At 41.8% G+C, this 8,279-nt stretch overlaps 1 pseudogene; it reads left to right on the top strand.

Moving 5' to 3' along the window:
- The first annotated feature begins 6,657 nt into the window (after positions 1-6,657).
- On the top strand, positions 6,658-8,019 carry LOC114515239 (annotated as a pseudogene).
- Positions 8,020-8,279: the final 260 nt, after the last annotated feature.

The following is an 8,279-nucleotide window of genomic DNA, read 5'->3' as shown; positions in this document are numbered from 1 at the left end:
AATTGCCGCACTCCGTTTCTCGTGCAGCCCTCTCTTTCCTTCTCGCGAGAGCATGTGCCTCATTTCCCCCCTCTGAGAGATCCACCCAACGGGAGAGCGCGCTAAGGACGGAGACTGAGCGGAGTGTTGGTGCGAGTAGCCGCGCTTCTCTGCACGTGGAGGCTACAGCCCAGTGCTCAGGGCTGCTGAAGAGTTCAACCTAAATTAATCTAAATGTGAGATATATTAGAGGAGCTTTGGCTTTTCCATATTTTTTACCTCCCCAAATTCCTTTGCCTTCAAGTGAGGTGGAAGGTGTGTTTTTAGGAACATCGGAGTTGTGTACGCAAATTGATGTTAATGCATCCATCCATGGACTACTGTAATACTGAAGATTCACTTATGAAATAGGTAAGTTGAAAAGATTCAACCAGTTTCAATAAATTTGAGCAAGAGATTCTTTTTAAGCAGGCATAACCATTAATTTAAATTAAAGAAAAGAGGTGGTTTTCTCAAAGGAGCATAGTCAATCTCATCCTATTAGTGGACAAACGTACCCCCCTCAAACTCATAGTGTTTCAACTGCCCCTCTTCACAAACCCATTTTAAAAGCAAGAATGAGAATACCCTCAACTCTTCTCTGTCTCAATGTCTATTTATCACTAAGTCCTATTTATTATTTCTTAAATAACTCTCCGATTTGTCCATCTTCCTCTGTTCCCATATTAGCATTATCTTAGTTCTGGCCACCATCATTTCAGTTGATTTCTTTGACTCAAGTTTTCTTTCCCACTAATCTATTCTCCACACTTTCTGACCAGTGGTATGCAACAAGAATATAATGTTACTTTACTGCCTAAAACCCTCTAATGGCTTTCAAAAAATTTAGGTAAAGATGATTTTTAGTTCTCATGAGATGCCACCCCTTATCTAGTGCCCACTATGTGAGCCTCCTGGTATTCACACCCTTGTTTAATTTCACCCTGCACCCCCATCCCCTTGAGTGTGGGTAGGATGTTTGACTCATTATTTTAAGAAAAAAAATTTGATTGATTTTGGAGAGAGGGGGGAGAGTGCTTGAGAGAAACAGACAGACATGCATTTTTTTTCTACCCAGCGTGATGCTCTGAGCTACTCAGCCAATGTGCATCTGGCACTCACTTTTGACAATAGAACACAGCAAAGGTGGCATATTCTAATGCTTGTTTTGCTAGGAGACTTCTTGCTGGCTTTGATGAAGGAAGTCGTGAGGTTTGGGAGGCCCACATGGCAAGGAGCTATGGGTGGCCTTCAGCAAACAGCCAGCAAAAGCCTAAACCCTGTCAACAACCCACAGGGGCTTGGAAGTGGATCATTCCTGCTAGAGCCTTTGCATGAGAACCCAATCCTGGCTGACATCTTGATAGCCAGCTTCAGTGGACCCAGTTAAGCTGTGCTCAGACCTTTGCTCAGACCTTTGCTCAGATACTGTGAGATAATAAATGTGTGCTTTTTTGAGCCACTAAGTATAGTAATAGTTATGTAGAAAAAGATAACTAATGCAGTATCCTAACTTAAGTTGCCACCTCCCTTCTCCAAACCCAACCCAGAGATCCTCTAGAAGGGGGAGGTTGTTGGATTGCAAAACTGTTGAAAAATTCATTGGAAACTCTGGGACACATGGCTACAGTTGGTCCTAGGGTGTGTGTGTGTGTGTGTGTGTGTGTGTGTATAGATTATAAGAGAATGACAACCACAGTGGAAGACTCCTAGATGCCACAAAGGGACTGTGGGGAAGTGCTATAGGGAGTGCGGGTTTTTAGCATTTTATTGTGCTACTTTCTGTTCATTCCTGCATTGCCTTAGGTACATCTTTCCCACTCTAGCACCATCGCAGCGTAGCCTTAGAGCTGGGCTGGGAGAGGAGTAGATACTAATAGATAAAAGTGGACCCTTTTCAAAGGGTTTATTCACCTTTTTCCCACTCTGATACACACATATTCACACATACTTGCAGTGAGTCAGATGGTCAATGCAAAAAGGAGATAGTGATAGAGATTTTATCCCTGAGGGATAAAATCACCTGGTAGAAAGAGGATGGTAAACGGGGTGGCATGCCAAATTCTAACACCACAGATTCTCTGCTTTGAAAACAACTAAAATCTCCCCAAGTTTCTCCTCCTCTCCCCACATACATACATATATTTCATCTACAACTAGTGCCATTCCTGGTAAGTCAAAGGAAGTACAGGAAACACCTTGAGGTTTTTGGTTCCCTTACCTCCCCACATTACCAGCTTATAACCTGGGCGTAGGGAATATGGACTCACAAGGAAAAAATATCAGAAGAATTCTATTATATTAAATAAACATAAACTGAACAGTTTATAACAGGTGAATAAAATGTATTCTTTTTTCATTTCAGATTTTTTATTGTTATTCTATTACAGTCATCTCAAATTTTCCCCCTTTGCTTTTCTCTGCCCATCCCACCCCCTACTCCCACAGTCAGTTCACACACTGTTAAGCTATCTTAAAAGAGACAAAGGAGAACATAAGAGACATTAAGCAAGAACTTATAAAAACACTATGAAAAATATAATGGTTGAATAAGTCATTTAATACTTCATTGAATAGCAGAATGTGTAAAACTGAATAGTGAATTTGAAAGCCAGACTATCAGTCAAAAAACACTACTGTTTAATCAGATATCAGGAGGGAATTTCAAAAAGGTGAAAAATGTAAAGAATGTTAAGCAATATGGAGACATACTAGGTATTGAGAGTCCTAAAATGAAATAAAGAATAAAAAGAGGAGAAAATATTTTAAGAAATAATAACCAAGAATTACGGAGAAATTAAAAAAGTTAAAAAACTTAGATTGAAGGTGCTCCTAGAAAGTCAAACAGAAACAATATGAAAAGACACCACAAATGATAAAATCCAACAATGTAAGTATTGGTTCAGAGTCTTGAGAGTTCCCTGGGTGAATTTGGAACCTGGCTCCCACCTATGGGTGGCAGTGAGAGACTGCAGAAAGAGGCAGAACAATCCAGATTGGTAGGTGACAACTTTAATAAGCAAGGGAACTTACACACATGGCTTGTCTTCGGTGGCTGAGGGATGGGTAAATCTGCAAATGTCCACCAGAATCTTAAAAGTTTATATAGAGTCCTTAACTGGGTTCAGTCACATATTCAGTTCAGATGGTCTCAATGAAACATTCTCTCCAGGCTGCATCCTTGAAATGGCTGCTAGTGTGGAAATGGTGGGCAGAAAACACATTCGCAGGAAATGACGGGATGATTAGCCTCCAATTGCCTGGATCCAACTCACAGGTCAACCAGCAGTCACAGGTAGGTGACTGCTTTCAAAAACAAATCAAAGCCCTGACCAGGTAGCTCAGTTGGTTGGAGCCTTGCCCCGTGCACCAAAAGGTTGTGAGTTTGATTCCCGGTTGGGGAGCATACAGGAGGCAACAGATTGATGTCTCTCTGTTTCCCTTCCTCTCTGTTTAAAATCAATAAACATACCCTCAGGTGGGGATTAAAAAATAATAAACAACAAGAAATTCTAAAACCTGTCAGAAGAAACATAGTTCAAAACTCAATCCCCAGTGTCAAAAACAATGCTTAGCATTTTGTGGTCCCTCAGTAAATAATAATTGAATAAATGAATCTGATTTGTCGATAGTAATAGTGAGTACAAGAAGGAAATGTAATGTTATTTTCAAATTGTAAAACATAAAACTTTGAATCTAGAACTTCATATTTTACTTAAGTATCTTGTAAATGAGGCAAAATACTCTTATGCATGCTTACAAAATACTTTTAGAAGTTCTTTGGAGGAATTATTTCAGCAAGAAGAAATAATCAGGATGATGCTTTAAGATATAAAGAAATAAGGATAAGAAATAATCTAGTAAAGAGTTTATTATGATCTTAATAATGAGGAGCAGAGGTAGAGAGACAGGGTGACATCAGTTAATGTACAGAAATCCAACTTAAAACTTAATGATGCTTTTGGGGATGCCATTGGGAAGTAGTAATGAGACAGTGAACATGGCTAAGTTAGTTGTCTTTATTAGAGAGAGGATGTACATATTCACAAGTTTAACAGATGGATGAGGGAGGGCAGGGAGAAAATATAGGTGTGTCTTTTAATAAGGTACAAGTATCATGAGAATAACCATAGGGTGTATAACATTCAAACCAGAAGAAAAGAACTAATTATTCAGTGGAAACCCAGACAACAGGAAAACAAGAAACAACAAGAAAGAATGGTAAAGAAAAAACAGGCTAAGACCTGTTATATCATTTATCCCAATAAATGTCAAACCCACACATCAAAGTCAGACAATCTCTAAATGAATTACAAACAAGCAACCCAAACCAATCCAAGCAAAATTACCAGATGCAGCACTATGTTCTTGACAAAGATATATTGTTAACCAAACAACACAGAAAGGTTAAAAACAAAGTGACACTAAAAGACATACCAGATAAATATGCACTAAAAGAATGACCAGATAATATTAATAAAATTAGATTTAGGATAAAAACATAATGGACAAAAGAGGTATGTTATGTACTTGTAAAACTCATGAGAAGTACAGTCTCTTTCATTTGGCCATATTTCTGCTCTTTCATTGTTCTGCCTTCCTGATGCTCCATGATTGCATCCTTCATCATTTCTCTTTTTGTTCAAAGAACATCTCTTAGCCATTCTTTATGGGTAGGTCTGCTAAGCGACAAATTCTTTTAGTTTCCATTCATCTGAAAATGTCTGTGTTTCCTCTTCATACACAAAGGATAGTTTCACTGGTTATTAAATTCGTGGTTGACAGATTCTTTCCTTCAAGTTGAAATCACTTGAAAACAGGCTATTTCCTTCTGGGCTTGAAATGCCACTCACGGTTTTTACAATGCTACTGGCTCCATTCCTTAGGCTACACTTTACATCTTGACTAATCTTGTAATGGGCACTTTCTTTGTTACTGCTCAAGTCCTTCACCTTTTTCATCCATTTGCCCACCCCCAACCCAAATCTGGTAACCGTGAATTAGTTCTCTGTATCAATGAATTTGTTTCTGTTTTCCTTGTGCATTTATTTTCCATTTTACCTTCTACCTGTAAGTGACCCATATGGTACTTGCTTTTCTCTGTCTGACTTATGTCACTTAGCATAATACTCTTTACGTCCATCTGTCCATGTGTCACAAATAGCAAGATTTCATTTGTTTTTCTGGTGGAGTAATATTCCATTGTAAATATGGACCATGTTTTCTTTATTTATTTGTGGATTAGTGGAAGTTCATGTTTTGAATGGAGCATTTCACCCATTTACATGGGAAGGAATTATTGACAGGTAACAAGCTGGGTGGGGGAGGGTCAAGAAGAAAACAAGGGCTCTGCCTGCACTTCTCTCTGGGAGAAAGCTGCTCCTCCTGCCTGTGCTCTGAAGCCCAACAATGCAGGTCCTCCCTGTAAATTGCTGGCATTCAAGCTCTTGCCCCAGCGCTGGAGCTCAGAGCAAGTGAGTGTCAGTTGAGTAATCTGTGCATCAGCCCCTTAAGGGGAGCACCTGGGACTCCAGCAAACAGCCCTCCCTTTCACTCAGCCGCAGTCCCTGCCTGTTTTCACAGCCAGAAAGCATAGGGAGTGCTCTCCCTGGCACTGGGATCCTGGGCTGAGGGCGTCCAGAGGGGCTGGGGCCTTTCTCTCCTTGCTCTTCCATTGGAAACCTCTGCAGCCCAGATACTAACCTTTCCCACCATTTCTTAACTGCCACACTGAGTGTGGGGCCTGCCTGTTCCCCCTTCTCCAAATATCCTACCAGGATCAATGCAGCTTCTTTTGAATATCCTTATAGGACTTCTGTTGAGCCAGTCTTTAGGCTGTCCTCCAGGGGCATTGTTCTGCAGTTTAGCTGTGATTCTGATGCATTGCTGAGGGTGGTGAGCATAGCATTGACCTACTCTGCCATCTTGAGGAGAATTTGTTCCTTGCAATGTTTTTGTGAAAACAGTACAGCATTTGTCCTGTAGCTTTGTTCTGGAATTTGCTGACTGCATCCCATGGTGTTATTTTGTAACTGGGGGGAACTTCTTCCCAGAAATGGCAAAGGGTGAAGATGCATGGAAGATGGGACATGTGTGTTGCCCTGGGCACCAGGATGCCACTCGCATAACACTAAAAAGGGGGCACACTGCTCTGGTGACAAAAGTCAGGCAGGTGATTAAATGGGAGGAACATACCCTCCCACCCACTTCTGTTATGGTGGAGATTCTGGGGAGATCCTTTAAGAGCAGAGAGTGCAGAAATGCCCGTCCCTCTCTCACCCTCTCCCCTCCCTTCCCCTCCCCTCCCCTCCTCTGGACAGGCACAGACTGGAGTTCCTGGGCCCAGAGATTGTGTCCTGGATACCTGGGGACATTACTGCAGCACCTCCCTGATTGCCCAGGGCAGGCCTGGAGCACAGAGAGCTTGGGATAGGAGGGTGGGGTTGGGTGCAAAGGCTCAGGGAGGCCTTGCCTCAGGCTCTGGCTGATAAGTCTTAAGACCCTCCCCGAGGTGGGAAATCACTTGGCTGCAGCCCTCCTACAGCCCAGATGTGTGAGCCAGCAAGTCTGTGTCCCTTCCTAGCTGGGAAGCTGTGATAGCTGCTGTCTGCAAGGGTCAGGCCCCACGCCCCTCCCTGAGCTCTTCAGGCCTGACTAGGAACACTGCCAGTGCTTGGAGCAAGGCCAGTAAGAAGGGGATCTCGGGGTGGGGTGAGGAGATTCTCATGGATAGGTCTGGGGAAGTGGTTGGCGACAAGCCCTGCACCCATTCCCCTGCAGGCAAAGCTGTGGGTGAAGCTGGGGTGGCCACCAGCCAGCAGCCTGCTCACTCCTCCAGTCTCTTTGGGGATGGGGTAAGCATCAAGTAACCTATTGTATATATATAAACAAAAATTACATTTTCCTTTTCACTGGAATCTGTCTGTAGAGTTATTGCCTATGGATGGCAGGCAATGGGACCCCACTGGTTGTTTGGTTACAGCAGTGGTGCCCAATGTGGGTCCCTAACTCCTTGTGGCAGGTCAACCCCCACCATGAGGGAGTGGGATGGTGGGGCTTCCCAGTTGCTAAGAGTTCCTCTGCACACCCCCTGGGGTGTCTGTGGCTTAAACACACCTGGTGGTGAAAATGAAACTAGTCTGGGAAGGGAATGGACTCTGGAAAGGAGGAAGGATCAGCTGAGTTTTGTGACTGAGAACTGGGGTCTGAGTGAGGATTGGCCAAATTTGGAGGAGGCACTGAAGGTAGTAGTGGGGGTTAGAGCCTCAGCAGCTCCCAGACCTGCTGAAAATGTCAGAATATAAACTTGTGGTAGTTGGAGCTGGTGGGCTAGGCAAGAGTGCCTTGATGATACAGCTGATTCAGAATTGCTTTGTGGATGAATATGATCCTACAATGAGGATTCCTAAAGGAAACAAGTAATAAGTGAGAGAGTAACCTGTTCCTTGGATATTCTCGACATAGCAAGTCGAGAGGAGTACAGTGCAATGAGGGACCAGTACACAAGGACTGGAGAGCACTTTCTTTGTGTGTTTACCTTAAATAATGCTAAATCATTTGAAGATATTCACTATTATAGAGAAGTGAAAAGAGTAAAGACTCTGAAGATGTCCTCATGGCCCTGGTAGGAAATAAATGTGATTTGCCTCCTACAACAGTAGACACAAAACAGGCTCAGGACTTAGGAAGAAGTTACAGGATTCCTTTTATTGAAACATCTGCAAAGACAAGACAGGGTATTGACAATGCCTTCTATACAGTAGGAAATTCAGAAACATGAAAAGGAAATGAGCAAAGACGGTAAAAAGAAAAAGAAATCAAAGACATAGTATATGATTATGTAAATACAATTTGTACTTTTTAAAAAGTATAGTTAAGTAAAAGTGGCAATTTTTGTATATTACACTAAATTATTAGTATTTGTTTTAGCATTACCTAATTTTCTTTCTCCACCACCCAACCTGTTAGCTTTTATTTTGAATGTTTATTTTTAAATGGCAATGGAAGATTTGTTTTCCTTTAAGTGCCAGTATTCTCTGAGCTAACAATTCCTGTGGGGTGGGGGGAGAAAAGAACTGAATACCTGAGATTTCTTTCTGGGGTTTTTGGTGCATGCATTTGATTACTTCCTTACTTGAATATGAGAAACAGAAACATAATGTCTCATGTTTATTGGTTGTTCCTATACTATTTTAAAATAGTAAACAAATTTAAATGTTTTGCAGCAAAAAAAGTAAGTTTATGTAAGGGAGTGTTATTAT

This window comes from Phyllostomus discolor, chromosome 8 (assembly GCF_004126475.2).
Source record: "Phyllostomus discolor isolate MPI-MPIP mPhyDis1 chromosome 8, mPhyDis1.pri.v3, whole genome shotgun sequence".
NCBI lineage: Eukaryota > Metazoa > Chordata > Mammalia > Chiroptera > Phyllostomidae > Phyllostomus > Phyllostomus discolor.
Note: the sequence above shows the minus strand (reverse complement) of the source record. Positions and strands in the feature narration are given on the sequence as shown.